Source organism: Diorhabda sublineata, chromosome 11, assembly GCF_026230105.1.
Source record: "Diorhabda sublineata isolate icDioSubl1.1 chromosome 11, icDioSubl1.1, whole genome shotgun sequence".
Classification (NCBI taxonomy): Eukaryota; Metazoa; Arthropoda; class Insecta; order Coleoptera; family Chrysomelidae; genus Diorhabda; species Diorhabda sublineata.
In genome coordinates, this window is record NC_079484.1 from 13,708,058 (window position 1) to 13,732,990 (window position 24,933).

The 24,933-nt window shown below is 33.4% G+C and overlaps 1 pseudogene; it reads right to left on the reverse strand.

The window, feature by feature from the left end:
- Positions 1-336: 336 nt before the first annotated feature.
- LOC130450461 (putative nuclease HARBI1) lies at positions 337-2,746 on the reverse strand (annotated as a pseudogene).
- Positions 2,747-24,933: the final 22,187 nt, after the last annotated feature.

The window sequence follows — 24,933 nt, forward strand, 5'->3', positions numbered from 1 at the left end:
AGTAATCTGGTACGTACCTACTTATCTACTCATACCTATTATTTTATTGCAGTGCAATACAATATTTTTAAACTCTGGTGTTGGTGGGCTGCTAATTTTCAATGTATCATTCGCGCCTGCCAAGGGACAGATCCGCTTCCGACAAAATAATTTGCATATTTTTCCCGACGATCTATAGATCTTTGGGATGAACGGTTACTTAAAGAAATTGGTAGCGGTTGCATTCCGAGGTTCATTTCTCCAATTACCAGGAAGGACAGCTCCTGCTTCATAATTTTCTGTATCTACTGTGTATTCATACTGTTTGTTCTGTGATTTGGTTTGTCGCATTTTCCACTATTCTTCTAGCCCGAGATAAACGATAATTAAAATTTTTTGCTGTAGTGTTAATCGATTTCCTGGAAAAGGTTTTAATAAATATTCTTTCAAGGGAAATGCATTATCGCCAACTAGGACATGACCCTCTGGTAGAACACCGTTTTCTAATTCTTGGTACAAACTGCAGTTACGAAATACGCCTCCATCAGAAACCCTTCCATTACACCCAACGTCTATATAACTAAAGCAATATTTATCATCTACAACAGCCATTAAGACAATGCTGTTTGTCTCTTTGAAATTATAGTATAAACTTCCTGACTCAGGGGGTGCCTTAATGACGACGTGTTTGCCGTCGATTGCTCCACAGCATCCTGGAAAGTTGCACTGTTCTCGAAAACCATTTTCAATTTTTTTCCAGGTAGTAGTAGTAGGAATCTGAAAAAAAAATCATGAATACTTTGATGCTAATAAAATTTTTGGAAGCATAGCATTTTTATCGGAGGCTTTGGACCTCGCGGGAAGAGGAATGAAGGCAGAAAAAACGAGCCAGACGAAAATAGCGAGACGACGATAATTTTGAAATGAGCTAGAGATTTGAAACTTGGAACATATCGTAGAAGTGGATGAAAATGCAATAATATACAATAATAACAGGAGTGGGGACCGCGCGGCGCATTGCGCAGTCTCTGAGACACTATCGGACGACGCGATTTGATGTTTTCACCCATTCTTTTCCTTGTAACTCTTTGACGGAACGAGCTACGATTTTTGTTGGCATAAGGTTTTAAACAGGAAGAGCCCAGCTACATTTCGTTCCCGTATAATGTTAATCTAGCACTTTTACTTTTTCAGCAATTTTAATCAAAAACCGTTTCAAAATGAAAAAACTGTTGTTTAAATAACCGAAAGGATTCTCAGAGTGGTTAAATTGAAAACAAAATGACTTGTGCGGCATTTGACATTTGTATCATACTTAAGTTACCATAAACCAATTGTATCTTTCATAGAACATGAGGGAATATCAAAAAAATAATATTTTACTTGTAAATAAATTATTATACACGATTGCCTACAATTTATTTTGTATTTTCATGAAATAATATGAATACTTCGTTATAACATTATTTTCTATTTTTTTTTTACGTTTATCTCATTATGCACTTCGGCTTTTGCACGTATAAAATCAAAGCCAAATAAAGCTATGCTTCCCCCCTGGGCCATTCCCATGAGTGCCTCACAGGTTTTTTTGTTTCAGGCATCCAGTAGTTCACACACTGATGGTACAGATACTGAACAAAATAATACTGCGGTGGAGAATTTACATCTCCTCCTCCACCTCCAGCAAAAAAGAAAAAAATTGCCCAGCTCTCCAGCATGGTTAGACAACTAAAATAAATAGCTAACTCTACTAACTCAAAAGTGGTAGAAAATGAGTTTGACGTCTTCGGTAAGCACGTCGGTCTTCAACTGAAATCTTTGCCTTTACTATCGACATTAGAAGCACAAGAACATATTCAACTTTATTTAAATAGAATTCGACGTCAGCACCTTACATCTGAACAAAACGGAATCCCCGGGACGCCGCAGTCGTCGTATGCTACAGAATCACCATCTAGCGATTCTCCAATGTATTATAATGAGACCAATAACTATAATTTGGAAGAGCGAGCGACTGAATGTATTTCGGCCGTTTTACCTATTCATCTTACTGAACATGTTGATGACTATCAGCTTTCCTCAAATATGTTTCCATTTGGCCATATAAACAACAACGAAACTGAGAGTAACGTTACCATTACGTCAGATTTAATTTCTACAGCAATGCAAAACGCTAATGTCGATAATCAAAATTGATGGAATCAAACAAAGCATTTATTGTATAATAAAAAGTTATATCAAACAATGTTGAAAATTATTGTCTTAATAAATAAATGTTTCATAATGTATCTAGCTATATTTATTTAATCTTACCTTGATAAATTCCTTTAGTGATTCATAGATTGCTTCACAAACTTCAATGATTAATTCGGAAATAGTTGATTTTCCGAGTCTAAACATGTGTATGTGTCTTTAAACTGCATCCAGTAGCAAGAAAGTATAGAACTGCTTGTAATTTTGTAATTGCAGGAATCGCACTTCTCAAAAGGGTATTTTCACGCTGAATTTGAGATTGAATTTTCATTAACAGAAAATTTACACAACTTTCAGATATTCTCAAACTATCGCAGTATTCTTTGGGATCTTCCAATGCTAATTCCTTCAGAAGACAATTAGTAGCTCCTAGTTTGTCTCTTCTATCGATCCATTTTCTTATCCACAGCTTCTTTTTACCAATGACACAAATTTCCTCTTCTACCACTTCTGAAATCGCTGATAAGATTAACTTAATCAGTTGATTCACTTTATTACGCTGTAGGCTGTTCATCTTACAAGACACCACTCACTTGTAAACTGTACTGGAACTAAACTAAACACTAAAGCGAAGTGCGAACGATTTTGGGCCAGTAGCGAGTAATTTAGCTACTAAATTACTTGCTACTAGACTAAATCACTAGCATAGTGCGAACAAGCCGAAGCTTGGTCAGGCAAGCTAAAAAGAATGGTAAGCCGTACATTGTCCATGAAATGGGTTTTAAAGATTTTTTCGATTTCAAAGAATTGTCGAAGGACATGGGAATAAAGGAAATTTTTAAAAACGAGAATAATGAAACAATTCGCATTGCTGATGTGAGCGTTGTTAAGGTAACCAAGGCAAACCCTGGACATCTTCTAGTTAAAACGTCGTATGCGCAATCGGAATTCATGTGCGTGGATGTTTTGCAGCAGAAAAAGCGTGGTGGCAAGCGTGTTTCTTCAATTCCTGAACAGGGTACATTTGGACATTTGAAAAGGGCTTACAAGAAGAAGGTGGGAATAAGTGAGAAAAAAAAAGAAAGGTTTGTTGGCTCTTTTTGCTAAGACTAAAAAATCTGTCGCTGTCATGCCTCAGTATTATAAAACGTTTTTTGATAACTTATAATTGCTTATATTTATTTTATTTTTTTTAGTGAGGTTATGTTATTGTAGTTGAACTATTCATTTTTTTCTACATGTCTGTTTTCATTACTTTTTACAACTTACTAATCAATAATTCAAAAAATTATACAAGAATTTTGTGTTACGAATTTGAATTTAACTATTTCTAGGACTAACTTTGAGCTTTAACATCATCTTACCAAGGTTCTTACACTAGTCTATAATAACGTTATCATTAACATTTTAAAGTTGCAAAAATAAATTGTAATCTTATCTACAGGGAGAGAACAAACAATGATTTTGTAATTCAATTTGGTTAAAAAAAATTAACAATTTAACAATTAACAATCATGTTATTATGAAACACAATGTTTTTCTGTGATTTAGACAATAAAAATTTTTTAATTCATTAGTTTTTTTTATCAAACTCCTGTTATAACAAAATATTATCTTCAAAAGTATTTGAATTTCTTTTTGGGGAATACTATCACATTTAAGAAGAGGGGATGAAAGTGGCAGATAAGGGGGAGGTTTTTAGACATGCAATAATCCAAACACGGCAGACATTTCACATTGTTCCTCCTGATTATTGAATCATAGAAATATGAAATTACCTACTGAGCATTATCAATCAATATGAAAACTTTAAATGGCTCTCCTGAAAAATGCCATTTTTTGAGATATTATAGTCTTCTTCCAAACCGACGATATGATTGACGATTTCGTGAATCTGAAACGTCCCTCGTATCAAAGAGCGGAGAAAGAAGCTTTTAAAGAAATAAACGAAATATTAAAGTGAAATAGACCAAATTTATCTATTGCAGCGTTAGGTATACGTCCTATCCACGATAATAATAGAGGTGGTGCTGCTTTTAACCGTGTTCCCGACATTAATAATGATATTAACTGCGATCGTAATTATGATTATGGTGTAAATTACGATAACGATTTACCTATAGCTTTGCGTCGTCGTCATCTTAATAATCAATCTCAAATTGACGACAATTTTCAGTACGATCCTATGAATCTCAACGTCGATCAAAAAAGGATCTTTCTGAAAATTTTAAAAGTAGCATCGTTTATTTTACGTCGATGGACCTGGAGGAACGGGAAAAACGTTCTTGTATAATTGTCTTTTGAAAGCTATTCACGCTGTGGCATGGACCCGTATTGCTGCCAATTTATTGATCGGCGGTACTACAGTCCACAAAGCTTTCAAATTACCAATTAATATAACGATTGAAACCATGCCGGGGTTGTCTTTGGAATCAGAACAAAGCCTGGCAATACTCAATGAAGTGGCTTTGATCGTTTGGGATGAATCTCCTATGACCCCTAAATTAGCTATTGAAGCTGTCGATAGATATTTAAAAGATCTATCTAAAAGTTCTTTACCGATGGGTGGCAAATGTTGTTTATTCGGTGGAGATTTTAGACAGACTTTACCGGTAATTATAGGGGGCCATAAGACATCGTGAATGCGTGTCTAAAACGGAGCGTACTTTGGTCTTCGTTTCGTACTTTCCATCTCAGTATCAATATGAGAGCTAGACATTACGATGAGAATTACGAAGAATTAGGTAATCGAACTTTCGCCGAATGGTTGTTGAATTTGGGAGACGGTAAAATTCAATACGTCACTTTACATCCTAATTCGACAATTTCTGGCATTTTACTGGACGATCTTATCGAAATTCCTCATATGCTTCGTGTATCCAACATCGATCAATTGATTGATTTTGTTTATGGAAACGATTTTAGTTCGATAGAAAATGGCACACATGCTATTCTCTGTCCTACTAATGCCGCCGTTAATGACATTAATAAAATGATCCTTGATAGGATGTTGGAAAATGAGGTTAAAGTATACTATAGCGTAGACGAATATAAAAGGGAAGAAGATGACGATTTTCACTTGACCACCGATCTTCTTAATTAGATCAATTAAAATTAAAAATCGGCGCTATTGTTATGCTTCTTCGTAATATTGATATCGAAGATGGACTATGTATCTGAGCTAGGGTACGAATTATATCTTTGGGGGATCATATTATCGAGTGTGAAATTCTGACTGGGGTTAATATCGGACGTAGAGTCCTATTGCCTCGAATAAGAATTATTTCTCGCGATACTATGCTCCCGAAAGATATAATTCGCACGCAATTTCCTGTTCGGCTTGCTTATGGTATTACCATAAACAAATCTCAGAGTCAATCATTGACGAAAGCCGTAGTCTACTTAAACGGCCCCTGTTTTACCCACGGTCAGTTGTATGTTGCATTTTCGCGTGTCGGCTCCGCTGATAATGTTCGTATATTGGTGAACGAAGGTAACCAACAAGGTTCGTTCAAGTTTCGTGGTAGACGATGTTTTACTAGAAACGTTGTTTACTTCGAAATTCTAGATTCCTTGAATCGAAATGACAATCGTACCGATAATCGAATTGATAATGTGGCCGTCAACGTTAACGTCTTCGAATTAATTTGAAATCGTTTACTGATGAAGACGACGACATTATCAAACGACGTAGAGTTGATAATATTATTGATTTAGGTGATGATTTGGTTGATGATAACGATAGTGATTGTGATTTAATAACTTTCACAAAAGTTCATTTTGTGAAAGTTATCTCAGTCAAAAAATAATCACTGCCGGAGATAATTGACTAGGTTGTCAACAACGTATAAGGTCAATCCCTTTGCCTGAATTATGTATTAACTAGGAACGCCACAATAAAAGGTGCCAGTCTTGTAATTGTACTCTGACTTGTTAACTGTCATCCGTATATTTAACTGTGTAAGAAAGTAATTTTTCCCGAGTTTTGAATTTTTAAGACAATTTTGATTATGGATCTCTCTGAAGCAGGTAAGTAAGAGGATATTTATCATTTTTTAGCAATAATTAGACCGTTTATGAATTAGTTAGACTACAACGGAACGTATAAAATTTGTTTGTGTTTTTAATGTAAAATTTGAAACAATTTAAACGTTTTTCTTATACTTCCAAGAATATCCAATCATTTTTTTACATCAATTTACAAAGGAATGATTCAACATTAAGAATATGTAATTGGAAATCGCGGATTTGCGCGGATGTGCGTGTACATGCCATTTAAAGTCTGTTGTTTTTGTTTGTTCAATTTGAGTGTTTTTATTTGCGTTGATGATAATTTTTAATATTATTCATTTTCTTTAAGGACCTTCAGGAGTCAAAATAATGATTAGAAAAAATGTATTTGACACCATCAATGCCCAAAATATTTTGTTAAAATATGACGATTACTCAGAAAAGCAAATAAATGAAATCATCACAAGCTTTCTCATTTTCAGTCACAGTTTAAACAAAAATGGTTGGCAGCGCACAGAAAAGAAGCTTTTTTTGTCAAAAATGATGAAGTATGGTTTCAGGGTAAATTATTGTTACGATTAGTGAAAATGCGACAAGGATTACCATTAAAGAAATTTGAAGACTCCAGTGAGGGCAGTCGTAGGCGTAAGACAGAAAAGTTACGTGCTACTACGGACTCAAAGGAATTGATGTATGCAACACAAATGCAATTACGAGCTGAAGGTAATCCTCAAGCTTACGATTTATTAAAGGATATAGCCAGCTCTACATCCCGTACAAATAAATACAAGGGGGCTTATACAAAACAAAAGAATAAAGACCAAACTCCACCACTGCCTCCTTTGCAAGCACTAGCTATGTTTGCCGAAGCTGGACTCACAAGAAAACAATATGATATAAGAAATACAATGATACCCTGATAAAGATTCATTCATTGTAACGTCTACCTCTGTGGAAATAAATTTACAAGCAATGTTAAATTATACTGTCACTTGTCTATTAACACATTCAGATGTTGTTTTAGAAACCTTAAATGAAGAGGATTCCAATTCATTAACGATGATTTATAAATGGAGATGTGATGGATTCCAACAGTCACAATACAAACAGAACTTCGTAAATGATTATGACTCTGATGCAAATATATTTCAAAGTTCTCTTTGGCCACTGCAATTAACTTCTATATTAATTGAGAAGCGAGTAGTTTGGCAGAATCCAACACCCTCCTAGCCGTTCTATCAGAATTAGGTTTGTCAAGGAAAATGCAGACATTACGAATGAATAAATTCAATACATGTAAAGAAAAATATAATTTTCTTTTGCGTGTTATTTTGTCGTACGTCACATAAAGTCCGTTTGTGACAGATGATCTGTCACTGTCATCGATGGGAAGCAGGTCATAACCTCGAATGTCGTGTTGTGTGATTGTGTGCTGGAAAACAATTTCATTTTTAAGTTTATTTTAATTTGTGATTTTGGAACAGACATTGTTAATAATAACATTAAATGTCGTTTCTTTTCTTACAGGTATGAAATATTTGTTTAGTACTAAATAGGTGCATACTTTTGTTTCATGTAATTTTTAGTTTACATGTTAATAACAATAAATCTCTTTTCTTACAGAGAAACACAATTGGGTTTGATTGACTGTGTCACCAAAACCACAGATATATTGGAAATTGTCTTATAAAACGACATTTATTGTTAACAAAATGGAAAAGTTGAAGTTTACTTTTCAAGTGAAACCAACAACAGACGGAAAGTCAAACTATATCGCCATAACCGCAATTGTGACTGAAGATGAAAAATATTTCCTCATTCCTGAAGAATTCCAAGCTATTTCACAGCACACATATATTCAAACTTCGAAAACTTTTATCACAGTGAAAAATACATTAAAAAAAAGACATCAAACTAGAAGTGTTTGGATAAAAACAACAGAGGATATATTAAAAACATATGTTGATGAGGATGGCAATATGATTTTTCAGAACCAATTTCTAGAGGAAACTACCAAAGAACAATTGACTGTCGTAAGCAAAACGTGTTCAGAAGATCCTATAGCCAAAATTTTAGAGAAATTAATAGAAAACCAGGAGAAAAAAGAAAAACAAAGCATAAAGAAGCTAGCTGACAAGTTTGTAATTGAAAAATTTGATGGAAAGAGTTCAAATGCAAATCAGTGGATGGAAGTATTTGAAAAAGAATGTGAAAGGTTCAATGTATTAAAAGACGAAGAAAGAATTGAAATCTTTAGATTATTTCTTGAAAAATCGTGCACTGATTGGTATTCTTCCATGATAATCAAACTTACCTTACATTCCGAGTGGTTACAATGGAAATCGAGCTTTATACAGACTTATGCAAATAAAGGTTGGACTACTAGCAAGTATGCTTTATCGTTCAAATATCAATATGGATCTTTATTAGAATATGCAGTTAAAAAAGAAAAACTTTTACTAGAAGTAAGAAAAACAATAGATGAAGGGACACTTATTGATATAATTGCCGCCGGCTTACCAGATTTTATAACTGATCGAATCAACAAGGAAGAAATTTTACATACTAAAGACTTGTTTAGTGAACTTGGAAAATTAGAACATTTGGTTGCAAAGAAAAAAAATATTAAGAAAAAAGACGATACCAAGCAAGTAAAAGAAAAATGTAGTATTTGTGAAAAATTAAAAAAGGGTGTACGCTATCATTCAGAAGATTCCTGTTGGTTTAGAACAAAATCAGATACAGAAAAGGATAAAAAGCAAATAAAGCTCGTTAACAATTCAGAATTGGAATGTGAATTGCAGTGTGAAGATCAAAAAAACTAATAGTGCCGCCATTGATCAAAGTCAAATTAGTACTCAATAAGAATGTTGAAGTTTTTGGGATCTATGACTCAGGCTCTAATGTCTCATTGATAAATTCAAGATTGTTAAAAATAAATAATAAGGAAACCAGTCACTACAACAATACTAATTTGAAAACGATTAATGGCGTTAAAAAGGCAAATGGCATAATTACAATAGATATAGCCATTTTTGATGTGGAAAAGAAAATGAATGTTTTTGTAATAGACAAGGAAAATTTCGATTATAACTTCTTAGTGGGACTAGATTGTATAAAAGAGTTTTACCTAGTTCAAAATGCAAACTTAGAAATTAGTCAGAAAATACCCATACAAAGAAGTGGAACAGTTTCTAAGGAAACAGATTCAGATATAATTTCTATAAAAATAAAACCTGATAATTTAATAAACTTCAATGAAGACATATGTGGAAAAGACTTTCAAATTTGTATTAATCATCTAGACTTTGAAAAACAGGCATTGATTGATGAATTAATATCAAAAAATAAGTCAGTATTTGCAAAGGACAAATTTGACATAGGAAAGGTAACGGATTATGAAGCACACATAGACCTGTTAACAGAAAAATATTGTAGTAAACGTCCATATCGTTGCACAATTGAAGACAAGAAAGAAATTGAGAATCAAATTGCAAAATTATTGGAAAAAAATATAATAGAAGAATCATATAGCCCATTCGCAGCACCGGTCACATTAGCATATAAAAGAGAAGAAGATAAAAAATCAAGATTGTGCATTGATTTTCGAGACTTAAATAAAATAGTTGTGCCTCAGTCACAGCCATTCCCTCTTATTGAAGACCTAATATTAAAGACAAGGGACTGCAAGTTTTTCTCAACACTAGACCTAAATTCAGCGTTTTGGTCTATACCTTTGCGTGTAACTGATAGATACAAAACTGCATTTGTGACACAGGAGGGGCACTACCAATGGACCTGCTTACCATTTGGATTAAAAACATCTCCAGCTATATTCCAGAGAATAATGTGCAATATCATACGGAAGCACAAGCTGGAAGAGTTTACGGTATGTTTTATCGATGATATTTTGCTATTTTCAAAATCATTTTCGGATCATGTAAGACATCTAGAACAACTCTTTCAAGCAATTAAAAATGAAGGTTTGAAACTAAAATTCTCTAAATGCACATTTGCAGCGGATACAGTCAAATACTTGGGTCATGTGATACAAAATAATTCAGTTAGACCGTTGAAAGACAATTTAATATCAATAAAAAACTTCCCGATTCCAAAGAATCAGAAAAATGTGAGGCAATTCCTGGGAAAGATAAACTTTTATCATAAGTATGTGCCAAATATAGCAATAAAGTTGGAACCATTACATAACCTTTTAAGAAAAGGACAAACCTTTAACTGGACCGAAGCATGCCAAGAGTCATTTGATGAAATGAAACAAATATTATGTTCTCAACCGGTATTGACAATCTTTGATCCAAACCTACCTATTCACATATACACAGATGCCAGTATACTAGGAGTAGGAGCAATACTAAAACAGCCACAAGGAAATAATGAAGAAAAACCAGTAGCATATTTTTCTAAAAAGTTAAATGAAGTCCAAAAAAGAAAGAAAGCTATATATCTGGAATGCCTGGCAGTCAAAGAATGTGTAAAGTATTGGCAACATCTATTAATGGGTAGGAAATTCATTGTCTTTTCAGATCACAAGCCATTAGAGAACATGAACATAAGGTCTAGAACTGACGAAGAACTAGGCGATTTAACATATTACTTATCACAATATGATTTCCAAATTAAATATTCTCCAGGAAGATACAACACTGAAGCTGATTGCCTGAGCAGGAACCCAGTGCTTGATCCAAATGAAAACCTAGAGGATCAGTTGAAAGTAGTGAATACAATAACACTAGAAGATATCTTAAAAGATCAAATTAAAAATGAATATATACAATGCAGAAAAGGAAAGTTAGTAAAAAGAAATAATGTTTACTACAAGCAAGTAAAGAAAAAGGAAAAAATCATTATATCAGAGGAATTGAGCATAGAACTCATGAAAAATGTACATACAGATCTAGGCCACATAGGAATTAAACAGATGCAGAAAATGATTAGCTCAGTGTATGCAGCAGAAAATATGACTAAAAACATAAAATTAATCTGTGAGGGTTGTATAGTATGTTTAAAGAATAAATCAAGAGGACATAATAAATATGGACTGATGTCTCATTTGGGTCCTGCTACAAAACCTTTTCAGATATGCTCTATTGACACCATAGGAGGTTTCGGAGGTTCCAGATCAACGAAGAGATATTTACACCTTTTATCAGATCATTTCACCCGATATGCATATATTCTAACATCAAGTACCCAAAATGCAAATGACTTCATAAAGCTGATAAAGAATTGTGCAGAGAGTGATAACATTGAATTGATATTATCAGACCAATACCCAGGTATCAACTCTAAGGAATTCAAGAGATTCTTGGATGAAAATAATATTCCCATAATTTTTACAGCAGTGAACTCTCCTTTCTCAAACGGCTTAAACGAGAGATTAAATCAAACATTTGTCAATAAAATAAGGTGCAGGATGAACGAACATGACAAGAAAAAAGCATGGACATCTGTAGCTCACAGTTGTGTACAAAAATACAATGAAACGGAACACACTGTTACTGGATATGCTCCAAAGTACCTTCTTTATGGCACAGATGTCACGATTTTGCCAGATGAGCTGAAACAAAAGAAGTCTGACTACGATTTAATACAGGCCAGAGAAAAGGCACTAAAAAATACAATCAAATCACATAATTACAACAAGACAATTTATGACAAAAACAGAAAAAATATAGACTTCAAAGTTGGTGATACTGTTTTTGTAGAAAATGGAAACAAACTCAATAGGAAGAAGCTAGATGAATTGAGACTTGGACCCTACAAAATCATAGAAAAAATTTCAAACTCAATCTTCAAGATAAGCACTGACCATAGAAGATCAGAGTCAAACTTTTTCCACATCTCGAAGCTAACGCCAGCTCCTGCCTACTTTTGAAGACATGCATGTGAAAATATAGTCTCCTATCTTCGCTGGGAGGGGAGATGTAAAGAAAAATATAATTTTCTTTTGCGTGTTATTTTGTCGTACGTCACATAAAGTCCGTTTGTGACAGATGATCTGTCACTGTCATCGATGGGAAGCAGGGCATAACCTCGAATGTCGTGTTGTGTGATTGTGTGCTGGAAAACAATTTCATTTTTAAGTTTATTTTAATTTGTGATTTTGGAACAGACATTGTTAATAATAACATTAAATGTCGTTTCTTTTCTTACAGGTATGAAATATTTGTTTAGTACTAAATAGGTGCATACTTTTGTTTCATGTAATTTTTAGTTTACATGTTAATAACAATAAATCTCTTTTCTTACAGAGAAACACAATTGGGTTTGATTGACTGTGTCACCAAAACCACAGATATATTGGAAATTGTCTTATATACATATATTCAAAATTCAGCAAACCAGTTAGAAGAATCAACTATTGTACTGGCACAAAGATTGTATACTGTTAAGCACACGTTGTTACTAACGATGGTTGACGCTAAAGTGTGTAATGCCGTAACTCAAACTACGTCTACAATGAAATGTTATACCTATATGTGGAACAACATCAAAAACATTCAATGAATTGTCGCAGATTACATCAGTTTACGAAGAATCTTTACATGAGATGGGGACTCACTAAGCCTAGAGTGGAGGACGCGGCGGGCGCTCAGGTAGTGATTTTTAGCCAATTTTAAATTAATTGGACCACATCTGCCGTTTAGAAATTTAAAAATATATTATTATTATCGCAAAATAATAATGGCAGATTATTATCACGCGCTCAACATTGTGGCAGACAGGTATGAAAGTATTAAAAAAATAAAATTTTAAAAGTAGTTGACCAGATCTGCCATTGAAATATTTTGTTTATTATGTCTTCAAAAACCTATATTTGCCACAGCAGGCGTTTTCATTGAGTACACACTCTAGCAAATAACAAGACTTAGTTATTACACAATAAGATATGTATGCATAGACTAACTATATAGTTATCTTTTTTTCCTATGTATTACTATTGTACTCATTCTATCCCACAATATTTTCTCTTATATGGTTATTAGCATTCAAAGAATACAGGGTTTATACCTGAGAGGGCTCTGTTAAGTCCCCACCCTAACGGTTTTTGTCAACTGTTTTTAGTACAGTTGTGAACAAATGCTTGGTGTTTTGTGAATGTAATAAAATATAAAGTGTTGCTTTATTTATTTTCGTTAATTTTGCTTTTATTTAATTAATATATCTTACACAATGTCGAATGAAAAAAAAGTGAAGTGTGTATTTTGTAGTGCGGTAAAAACTGATAAATCATTACTATTTTCAGAAGAAACAATGTCAAAGCATCGAAAGATTTTGAGGTTAAGGAAATTGCATTGACTGTACATATCACAGTAGTTGTTATAAGACATTTACAGCACTAAGAAGGAAATTTTTTTTAACAGATATTCAAAAAAAAAACTTCCTTCATAGCCCAGTACGTCTTCGTCTGGAATTCAACAACCATCCACATAAACTGATAACTTAATGGTTAGTGATAAAGTCGTACATGATTAGAAAAGGTAGAAAATGTGAGTGTTACTGAAACAGAAGAAGCTGGAAACGAAATTGAAGCTGAAGCAGAGCAGCCGTTGGAGGAAGAAACATCTGAATTTTTAGTAGAAGCATCAACTGTTTAGACTTCCGATCCTGCTGAATCAACAAACCCAAACTTTTGTTTTTTTTTGTAACAAAAAAAAGGAGCAAAACAGGTCTAAGAATGCGCCATTACGCACTTATTTTATCAAAACTTAAGCCAGACACTGAAATTTACAATGAAACTTTAGTGAAAATACAAAGTAGTATTTCCTCTTGTCAAGTATACTATCACGATGTTTGTCGACAAAATTTCAGAAACCAGAAGAGATCACTCCTAAAAAGTCCTGTTCCTACTTCATGGTACATTCACCGAGAAATACATGCAACAGTTTATACAGAAATTTGTCATTTAATTGAGGAAAATGTAATAAATCGAGGACGTTGTTATTTTCTAAGATTTCTGCATAAAGAGTATCTCGAAATGTTTAAATATTTAAGTAGAGGCACTGAAGCAACGCATTACTTGGAAGAAAAGATTCACAAGAAATTTGCTGATAAAATTCAAATTATGGTTAGGTTAAGTAAGAAAAAAAAGTTATTGCCCCTAAAGGCATATTAACAATTGACGGTTCGTTATTTGCTTACCAATGACCAAGATATATTGCAAGCCGCAGCCATTTTGCGAGAGGAAATTTTTGGCATAAAAAGAAAAAAAAATACCTGATTATTTAACTAGTCAACGGCTAATAAAAGGTGAATCTTCAACACCACCCATGATTTCCAATTTTTTTCATCGATTCTTGGAGGTTACAATCGTAAACGGCGAAATTGCGATACCTTTCAACATCATGTATCATCTTTATCGCAAGACTTAATATACAGTCTAAGAGCCAGTGATCGGCCAACAACACATATTTTAACAAACCCTCAATTTTGACCAAAGACTCCTATACGTACCGTACATGAGATGGGGACTAAGCCCAGCTGCCGTAGGGTAAGTACCGCGTAGGTGGTACAGGTAACAAAAATACCTGAATTTTAAAATTATTTTAACAAATCTGTCATTAAGACACTTAACTACTAATCATACGTCTCATAGACGTTACGGCTTTATCCGATTTGTTGTATGACCCCTCCCTTTTAACTTTGGCCAATGTCTTTTCTCGTAATTTATCATCACGAAGTATTTATTCAGTAGCCAGAAATTAATAACTGTGTGTGGTACTGTTTTCAAAATATCTTGAATGAAAGATCGATTACCGTCTCTCAGACGTATAGTTAGTGTTAACGTTACAATAAAAAATCACAGCCGTCCATGAGACGTATGGTTATTTAATTCAAATCACGATGGATTCTCGACCTACCACATCTAAGGCTGTAAAATTATTAGAAAATAATTTTGAAGAACAATTGTTGCAAGGGTTTGTTGAATGTGGAAGTGATGTTAGCGAAATTCAAGATGAATGTACGGAAGAAATGCATATTGAAAGTGAACATAATTCGGATTCTGAAGAAGAAGGTAAATAATTTTTAAGCAATGGTATAGTGTATGTTTATTACTTATTATCTTTACAGTTGAAAGTAAGGAAGACATTACTAAGAGTGCTAATGATAATACAATTTCCAAGTATTATTGTGGAAAGAATAGGTTTAAATAGTCCAGTGAGTCTATTATTTCCAACAGGGGACGCCGCCTGCAAGAAAACATTATTGTTCACTTGCCAGGACTCCGTCCTTTAGCTAAAGAATTAGGTAAAAAACCAAGTCCACTTGAAATTTGGAAAATATTATTCACTGAATAAATCTGCAATATTATACTTCAATGGACCAATCACAAAATTGAATGAATCTATAAATACTCTATTTGCTACAGATGGAACTGGTCGAGAAATAATTAGGTGCATAATGAGTAAAGAGAGATTTGCTTTTTTACTCACTTGTCTCAGATTTGATAATCTTGATGATAGAAAAATAAGACAATTAGATGATCCAGCAGCTGCAATTTCACAAATAATCAATATTTTTGTCCAGAAATGCCAAGATTGTTACACTATTGGAAAGTCAGCTTGCGTGGACGAGATGCTGGTAGGTTTCAGAGGGAGGTGTCACTTTAAAATGTACATACCAAATAAACCTGACAAATTTGGGTAAAAAATTATGAGTTGTACGGATGCAAGAACTGGATATTTTTACAATGCGTATATTTATACAGGTAAAGATTCAGATGGAAGAGGTTTACCAGATGAGGATAAAAAATTTAGCAAACCAGCTCAAAGTGTTCTTCGCCTTACACAACCGATATATTTTACAAATAGAAATGTGACATTTGATAACTGGTTCACATCTATAGAACTTGTGAACATACTGCAAAAAAGAGGGTTGACATGTATTGGCACTATTAGAAAAAATAAGAAGGAAATTCCATCCCAATTTTTACCCAATAGAAAAAAGATAGTTTTACCAGAAATATAACACTCGTTTCTTACGTACCAAAAAAAATAAGGCTGTTCTCGTAGTATCATCTTCCCATCACCATAAGAGTGAAGATCCAGAGTCTGGAAAACCGCATATAATTCTTGATTACAATTCAACAAAAGGAGGAGTAGACACGCTTGATGTAAAATGTTCTAAATTTTCTTGTAGTCGCAGGAGCCGCTTACCTTATTTTATAGGCTCTTTGATATAAGCACTGTCAATTCATTTATTTTATATAATAGTTATCCAGAAAATTACGAGAAAGAAAGGCCTGATTTTATAAAAAAACTTGCTCTGCAATTGGTAATGCTTCATTTAGAAAGAAGGTCGAAAAATTTAAAGATAAACATTGCGAATAAGTATTTTTGATATTCTAGGTAAAACAAGTACTGAAAGTCTACCGGAAATTAGAGTGGAAACGTTAAAAAAAAGAAAAAACTATTCCCTTTGCTCTTAGAAAAAAAAAAGAGAAGAACGGCGTATGTTTGTTACAATTGCCAAAATCCTATTTGCCTAGAGTGTGCGATAAAAATGTGTACAGATTGTGCGTCAAATTGATGATTTTTAGGCATTGTCATTTTTTTCAGTTTTAATGTTATGAACTTAGTTTTTAGATATATTTTAATTTGACTCTTTCTGTATACAGAATAATAATAAATTCATTAAAAATTTGAGTATTTTAATTTTTGTTTCGAATGGTTAAACGATAATATCAAAATAATGAACATTTTAAATTCCGTTAATAAATCTTGGTCCCCACTAAAGTTTGTATTTTAATTTGATTTCTAAACATAATTTTCATATCAATAAATGTATAAAATACATATTTCAATAATTAATAAAAAAATTCCATAAATTAAAATTATATCCTACATTTATAATAGGCGTCTCTGAGACGTATGGTTAGTGACAACGTTACATATTTGGTAGGTTAGTAGTTAAGGGTTAAAATATAGTATTTTTATAAATAAAAATGATAAATTTGGAATAAAAAGTTACAAAAGTATTTTAATAAATCTGAAATTTGAATATGTTATTGTTGACAGTATTAGGATCTCATATTTATAATGGCAGACAGCAAAACTTTACCTACAGGGCGAGCATATGTATGTATATGAAGCATGCAATACGTGAGGAACAAGTGTTTTTTCTCATTTTATTCTCCATGATATAATACTACGCATTCACTCTAATTCTGTTCTTTTTTTTTCAAGGTCATTATTAGTACTAGGAACTGGTCTAAGAGCCAGTGAAAAGCTACCTGTATGTATTTGACCAGACCTGGGCTTTTGTACATTGAGACCCCTATACCTACCATACATGAGATGGGGACTCACTAAGCCCAGAGTGGTGGACGCGGCGGGCGCTCAGGTAAGACAGGTAGTGATTTTTAGCAAATTTTAAATTCAGTTGACCACGTCTGCCATTTAGAAATTTAAAAATATATTATTATTATTATCGAAAAATAACAATGGCAGATCATTATCACGCGTTAAACATTATGGCAGACAGGTATGAAAGTACTAAAAAAAATAAAATTTTCAAAGTAGTTGACCAGATCTGTCATTGATATATTTTGTTTAATAGAGTCTTAAAAACTTATATTCGCCACAGCAGACGTTTTCATTGAGTACACACTCCAGCAGATAACAAAACTTAGTCACTACACGGTCAGAGATGTATGCATAGACTGTCTATGTAGCTTGTAACGGTATATAATACCGTTATGCTAGCAGAAATAATAATTAGAAATATTAAGACCAATAGTGTGTTATTCCGAAAAGAATCTCATTTATATAAAATTCAAATATTGCCGCCAGTTATGGCATTGCGCCTTCCGGCGAGCGCCAAATATCCATAAGCATATGTTGCTAACACAAAAGATTCATTTCTTGTGTCGCCGTGCTGAGCGAATGTGCATCGATTACCGGCAAACGCAAGGTAGGAATATTTTCTAATTACAGTTTATAACTAATTCAGATCTAATGTTTTTCTCATAATAATCGATTTATTTAGATTGAATATTGTATAATTTCAAGCTAAAATTTCTCCCAATGTAATTATTCAGTTTCAACGTTTTTCACAAATAGTTTTTTCTTAATTGAAGGAATATGGTCTGGTAATTAAACACCATCGCCTGCTAATTTACTAATGGCTAGCTAATTCCTGAATTCGCTTATTTGTCATACTGACAGATCAACGTTTAGCGAATATGAATTCGGATTGGCATGCTCGAAGAGAATATCTTAAGCTAGACATGTGAAAAGTACGTGGTTAGCATTCAAGCCAACCACATACATATATGTCGAGAACTCACGATAGTTTGTAATTCTTTTTTAAATATCTCCTCAATATCTGACACAAGATCTAAGTGATGTGCCTATATGTTTTAATTATACCTTTGGAACACTGAACTAATGGTTTTTGCTTCGTCAATATAGTAGTTGTATTTTATAGAAAACTAAATAACCAACTCTATGAATAATTACTTTTATTTTGGATAAAACAGGACTATATACATTTATGCTTTCACAAATTTTAATCAGTAAATTCGTAAAATATTTAATGTATATTTTTTTTATGTTAATGAAACCCAGAACATTTTTTAGTACGTTAGCGATCAACGTATATTATCGTACAATAATCTTCATTTTTCCTGATAAATAGTGTGTAATTTTGTGCATCTTTCGGTCCACACTGATATAAATCTGACCAGAAAATGTTACTGGCGCCCTATCATAACTAAAACCCAAAAGGAAGGAACAACAACGCACACACTATTAAGGCGATTACTCACTTCCCTGAGATTGTCTCTTATCGATTATTAGAATTTACTCTGCATAAATTCGCGACATAAAGGTAGGTACAAATTGGCGCCTTTTCAACGTGGCTTAGTGGTTTTGTTTTTCTTACTTTTCGGTTTACAGTTATATTATATACAGTGCTTTTCAGATAAAAGTATCCACCTTTAATAACTTTTGTAATACTGGTATTTAGAAAAAATCCAAAAACACGTCAATTTATGTTGGAAGGGGCAATCATTATGGCTTATTTAAACTTACTGGAAAAGCCACCCCCTCGCCCCTAGCAGCATCCCCCTTATTTTTTTAAATTACTTGTCATATTTTTTATGTAAAATTTGGATACTCCTCTTTGAGCTGATTTCAAAAATGTATAATACTTGTAGGTTAAAGTGGTTAGTTTATATAAACAATTTTTCTTTTAAGAGCACAAATTTTACTTATTATTTACTTTCACCTTATTTGCCTGTACTAAAATGGGTTGTACAACAGTTCAAACTCTTTAATATTTTTAACTGTGCTATTTATTCTACTTAAAAAATCCAAACAACAAAAAACTCTACTTTTTATTGAAGTTTGACATTGTCAACTAGAATTTGTAGTCACTATTGATAGTGTAATTTGATACATTATTTATTTTGTTTCTCTGAAATGGTTTACTCTTTGCAAGAAAGAATTGAAATTGTAGGTTTATACTACCAAAATAATAATTGTGCAAGAGCTGCTGCTAGAATATTTAACGAATTACATGACGGAGGACATGCAACTCATAAGTATGTAATTCAACTGATGGAGAAATTTACCACAACAGGGTCTGTTTGCAATAAAGTGCATAAGCGAGAGGGACTCGTAAATAACGAAGCAATCCAAGTGGCAATTTTAGGGCACGTCAGCCGAGGCTCAACAACCCCAATCGTTGTCAACAATAAGTAGAGCGATCGGTGTTTCATCTTCTACAGTTTTCCGAGTTCTACATAAATTCAAGTACCACCCATACAAAGTTAAGTTGGTGTACGAGTTGAATGAAGATGATTTTGATCGTCGTCTAGAGTTTTGCGAATCAATGACGCAAATTATCAATAACAATCCACAATTGTTAAACAATATTTGCTTTTCTGATGAATGCTCATGGTCATTAAATGGCTTAGTAAGTAGGCATAATTGTAGATATTGGGCTGAAAGTGATCCACATATTATGCGTGAATTCCATACACAACATCCCCAAAAGTTAAACGTTTGGTGTGGTATCCTAGGTGACCCCATTGTCGGACCTTTCTTCATCAACGAAAATTTAAATGTTGATTCATATCTTGAGTTACTCAGGGAAGGGGTTGGCCCACGTATTACAACAATAATAGAAAATGATGATAACCTTTCCGAAGATTTACTGGTATTTCAACAAGACGGAGCTCCCCCACACTATGCTATGCCTGTCCGACAATTTTTATACGAAACATTTCCCGCTCGTTGGATAGGTAGAAGGGGGCAGATGATGGAGTGGCCACCTAGGTCACCGGATTTAACACCCCTAGACTTCTTTTTATGGGGGTATTTAAAAACAAAAGTTTATGCTACCCAACCAGAATATCTGGATGATTTACGAGAGAGGATAGAAAATGAATGTCGACAATTAAATTCAGCCGTATTAAGCAATGTCAGAGAGGCATTTCAAAATAGATTATACCATTGTATGGAAGTGAATGGTACTCATTTTGAACACTTATTGTAGCTTCATAATAAATAGCACAGTTAAAAAGATTAAAGAGTTTGAACTTTTGTACAACCCATTTTAGTACAGGCAAATAAGGTGAAAGTAAATAATAAGTAAAATTTGTGCTCTTAAAAGAAAAATTGTTTATCTCATAAACTAACCACTTTAACCTACAAGTATTATACATTTTTGAAATCAGCTCAAAGAGGAGTATCCAAATTTTACATAAAAAATATGAAAAGTAATTTAAAAAAATAAAGGGGATGCTGCTAGGGGTGAGGGGGTGGCTTTTCCAGTAAGTTTAAATAAGCCATAATGCTTGCCCCTTCCAACATAAATTGACGTGTTTTTGGATTTTTTCTAAATACCAGTATTACAAAAGTTATTAAAGGTGGATACTTTTATCTGAAAAGCACTGTATATTGATTTATTGCGAAGTGTTAGTAGAGTTGTTTTTATATTTTATGGTTACATTTTTTCTGATACACAAAAACTAAAGGTTGGAAATTTTATAGTACAGTATCTTAGGCTTAAAACGTTTTGATAAATAATGGATTTTGAGTTTTCTGGTTTTTGCTTTGAGTGTCGGACATAGTATGGGAATTTGACATTTTATTTATACCGGGTGATTACGTAAATTTTCAAAAAAGTTTCCACGTGTGACAGTGTTTATTTATTGCAAAATGAATCCGTCATTTTTAATTATTGAACAAGTTAATTATGAATTACTTTTAAGAGGTATTTCTCCGTCGGGTTCAGCAGAAATTAAAAAGAAAACATTAGCTGGTTTATTAGCACAAGAAAAAGCTGGTCGTAATTTTTCAAATAAAGCAAATAAAATTCCTTTTGCCGATGATATGGTTGGAATAAACGCTACTGTTGAAGACTTGACAAAATTAATTTCTTCATTTACGGGGAATAGTAATGAGCAAAATAAAATCGTTGCGCGATTACATCATATATCAAACAGAATCTCCAACTTATTAGTTACTGACGAAGATGAAATGAAATGTAGTGATGAACTAAAGATTAAAATTTTGATTTTGGAAGCTGATTTTGATGCAAAAAATTCGAGTTTACAATCACACAGTATTTCACAATCACAAAATTTCACTCAAACACAGAATTTAGGCTTATCTAATGTGGTTTATAAAAATGCTGATGTACACAAATGGAACGTTTTTTTCAACGGAAAAGGTTCATTAATGTAATTTTTAGAACAAATCGAAATGTTACGTGCATCTCGTGGACTTTCTGAAGAAGAATTATTTATTAAAAGCTGTGAATTATTCAAAGATTCTGCCTTAACATGGTTCCTTACAAACAAATCTAAGATTACCTCATGGGCTAGTTTAGTTGCTAAATTAAAAAAAGATTTTTTACCGAGTAACTATCAATTTGATTTAGAAATACAAATTGCGAACAGGACACAAGGTCCTCAGGAAAGTGCTACATTATATATTGCTGAAATGGAGAGTTTATTTAAACGGTTAGAGATAATTCCTGAAGAAACCACTCGTGTTTTAAAGATACGTAGAAATTTATTACCTTCTTTTGTTTCCCAATTAGCTTTACACGATACAAACACTATTGATGAACTTTCGAATTTATGCAAGCAAATTGAAGATTCACAAACCTGGTCAGAAAGATATAGAATGCTCCAAAGCGACAACCCTCGCGGATCATGTAGTCAATCATTCAGAGAACACAATGCAAAAACATCCAATAAAGTATAGTTCAAGGAAAACAAAATTTCTCAAAATGTCTCAACTCTAGCTCAAGTAGTTTGTTATAATTGTGACAGAAACGGCCATAAGTATAGTCAATGCCGTGATATTAAAAGAATATTTTGTTATAGTTGCGGTATGAAAAATGTAGTGAAAACCAAATGTAATTTTTGCGCACAAAAAAACGCCTATTCGACTGCTTACCAATCAAAACCTCTGGCGGTCATAAGTGGTCCAGAAAAAGAAGTATCGTCAGAGACAAGTACAAAACATGCAAATACAAAGCAAAACCTAAAGAAAGAGAAACATTAAATTATAAAACTTCATTCGACGAATGGCAACATTATCTTACTTTTGTACGCGATTTTTTCAGTTCCTTTAAAAATAAAAATATCTCTCAAAAACTTTCTATATCTGCCGAGAAACCGGTTGTAATAAATTCTGTATCTAGAGATCAGTCAATACGAGAAATTCCTCCTTTTTCTTTTAATACTTTAACGGAAAATAACTTAAAATCTGATGCCAAAGTATGTCCAGTATTTGTAAAAAAATTTAATGACAATAGACCGTATCTTAACATTAAAATTAATAACAAAGATATTTAGCCATGGTGAATAGTGGTAGTACAGCTTCTATTTTGGGTAGTCAAGGTTTAAACTTTCTGCATTCTCTCAATCTACCCATGGAATATGACGAATCACTGAATGTAATTACCGCTGATGGCACAAGTCAACAAGTTTTAGGGTTTATAAATGTATCAGTATCTTTGAATAATATTTCACATGACTTAAAAATTTTAATTATACCTAGAATAAAACATGCACTGATTGTGGGTATGGATTTTTTGAAACTTTTTAAAGTTGATGTAAGTTTTCATAATTTTTCTTACTCTATGTTATCGTCACTTTGTACGATAAATACACTTTCAGATAAAAAATCATTAACTTCACACCAAGCATCGGACTTGGACAGAGTTATCGAATTATTTTCAGACATAGCACCTAACGATTCACTAGGATTAACCCATTTGATTTCTCATGATATAGATACTGGAGATGCAAAGCCGATCTGTCAGAGACAATATCCATTGAGTCCAACAATGCAGTCCCACCTTAAAAAAGAAATTGATGAACTGTTGAAGTTGAACATTGTTCAACCCTCGAATTCACCCTGGTGTTCACCCCTGTGGTTAGTTCCAAAAAAGGATGGACAATACAGATGGCAGGAAACTGAACTCTGTCACCAAGAGCGATTCTTACCCTTGTCATTTGGTTGACTCTATTTTAAATAAGCTTCGGGATGCAAAATATCTCACCTCCATTGACCTGCGCAAAGCGTTTCTCCAAGTTCCCTTAACAGACTCCTCTAAACCTAAAACTGCCTTTTCAATTTTTGGACTAGGTTCTTTCGAATATACACGAATGTGTTTTGGTTTAAAAAATGCTCCCAGAACAATGGCAAGATTAATGGATAGAATTATCGACCCCTCTATACTACCGTATTGCTTTTGTTATCTGGACGACATAGTTGTTGCTACCCCAACGTTCGAGCTCCATCTAGAAATCTTAGAGAAATTGTATCACAGGTTGAAAGAAGCTGGATTAACGATCAACATGAAAAAATGTGAGTCAATTACCTTGGTTTCACTTTGGATGAAAATGGATTACGTACCTCACCAGATAAAATTGAAGCTATCCTTAACTATCCCGCCCCTAAAAATACCACAGAAATTAAGAGACTCATAGGTTTGATTGGATGGTATAGGAGAATCCTTAAAAATGCCTCGTCTATTTGCTCCCCTATTACAGATCTGTTGCAAGGAAGAAAGAAAGGTCATCCGATCGTCTGGACAGCTGAAGCAGATAAGGCTTTCTCCGAAATTAAATCTCTTTTAACTTCCACTCCAATTTTGGCTAGTCCCGATTATTCTAAACCGTTTATCATTCAAACAGACGCTAGCGACACAGGACTGGGTGCAATATTATATCAAGAATGTGACGGACTAGATCATCCCATTGCTTATGCCAGTCGTGCTCTCACTAAAACCGAAAGGAAAATTTCTACAACGGAAAAAGAACTTCTTGGGGTTATCTTCGGAATTGAAAAATTTAGATGCTATATGGAAGGAACAGTCTTTACTTTGGAAACGGATCATTCATCCTTACAATATCTTCATAAGTTATCCAACCCTAGTGGAAAACTTGCCCGCCTAGCTCTCAGACTAGCTCAATTTGATTTTGTCATCAAACACCGGAAAGGCTCCACAATGTTGGTTAGTGACGCTCTTTCTCGCTCTGTTAATGAGATTTCGACTATTGATGTTTCTACCTTCAAACCAGATAAATGGTATCGTTCAATGTTAGAAAAAATTTCTAGAACTCCCGAAAAATTTCCTAATTTTAAAGTCGAAAACAACGTCTTATATAAACATATTTTTTCGAACATACCTTTAGAAACTAACTTATCTAACTGGAAAATTGTTGTTCCTGCAAAAAATCGTCCAGAAATTTTAAAACAG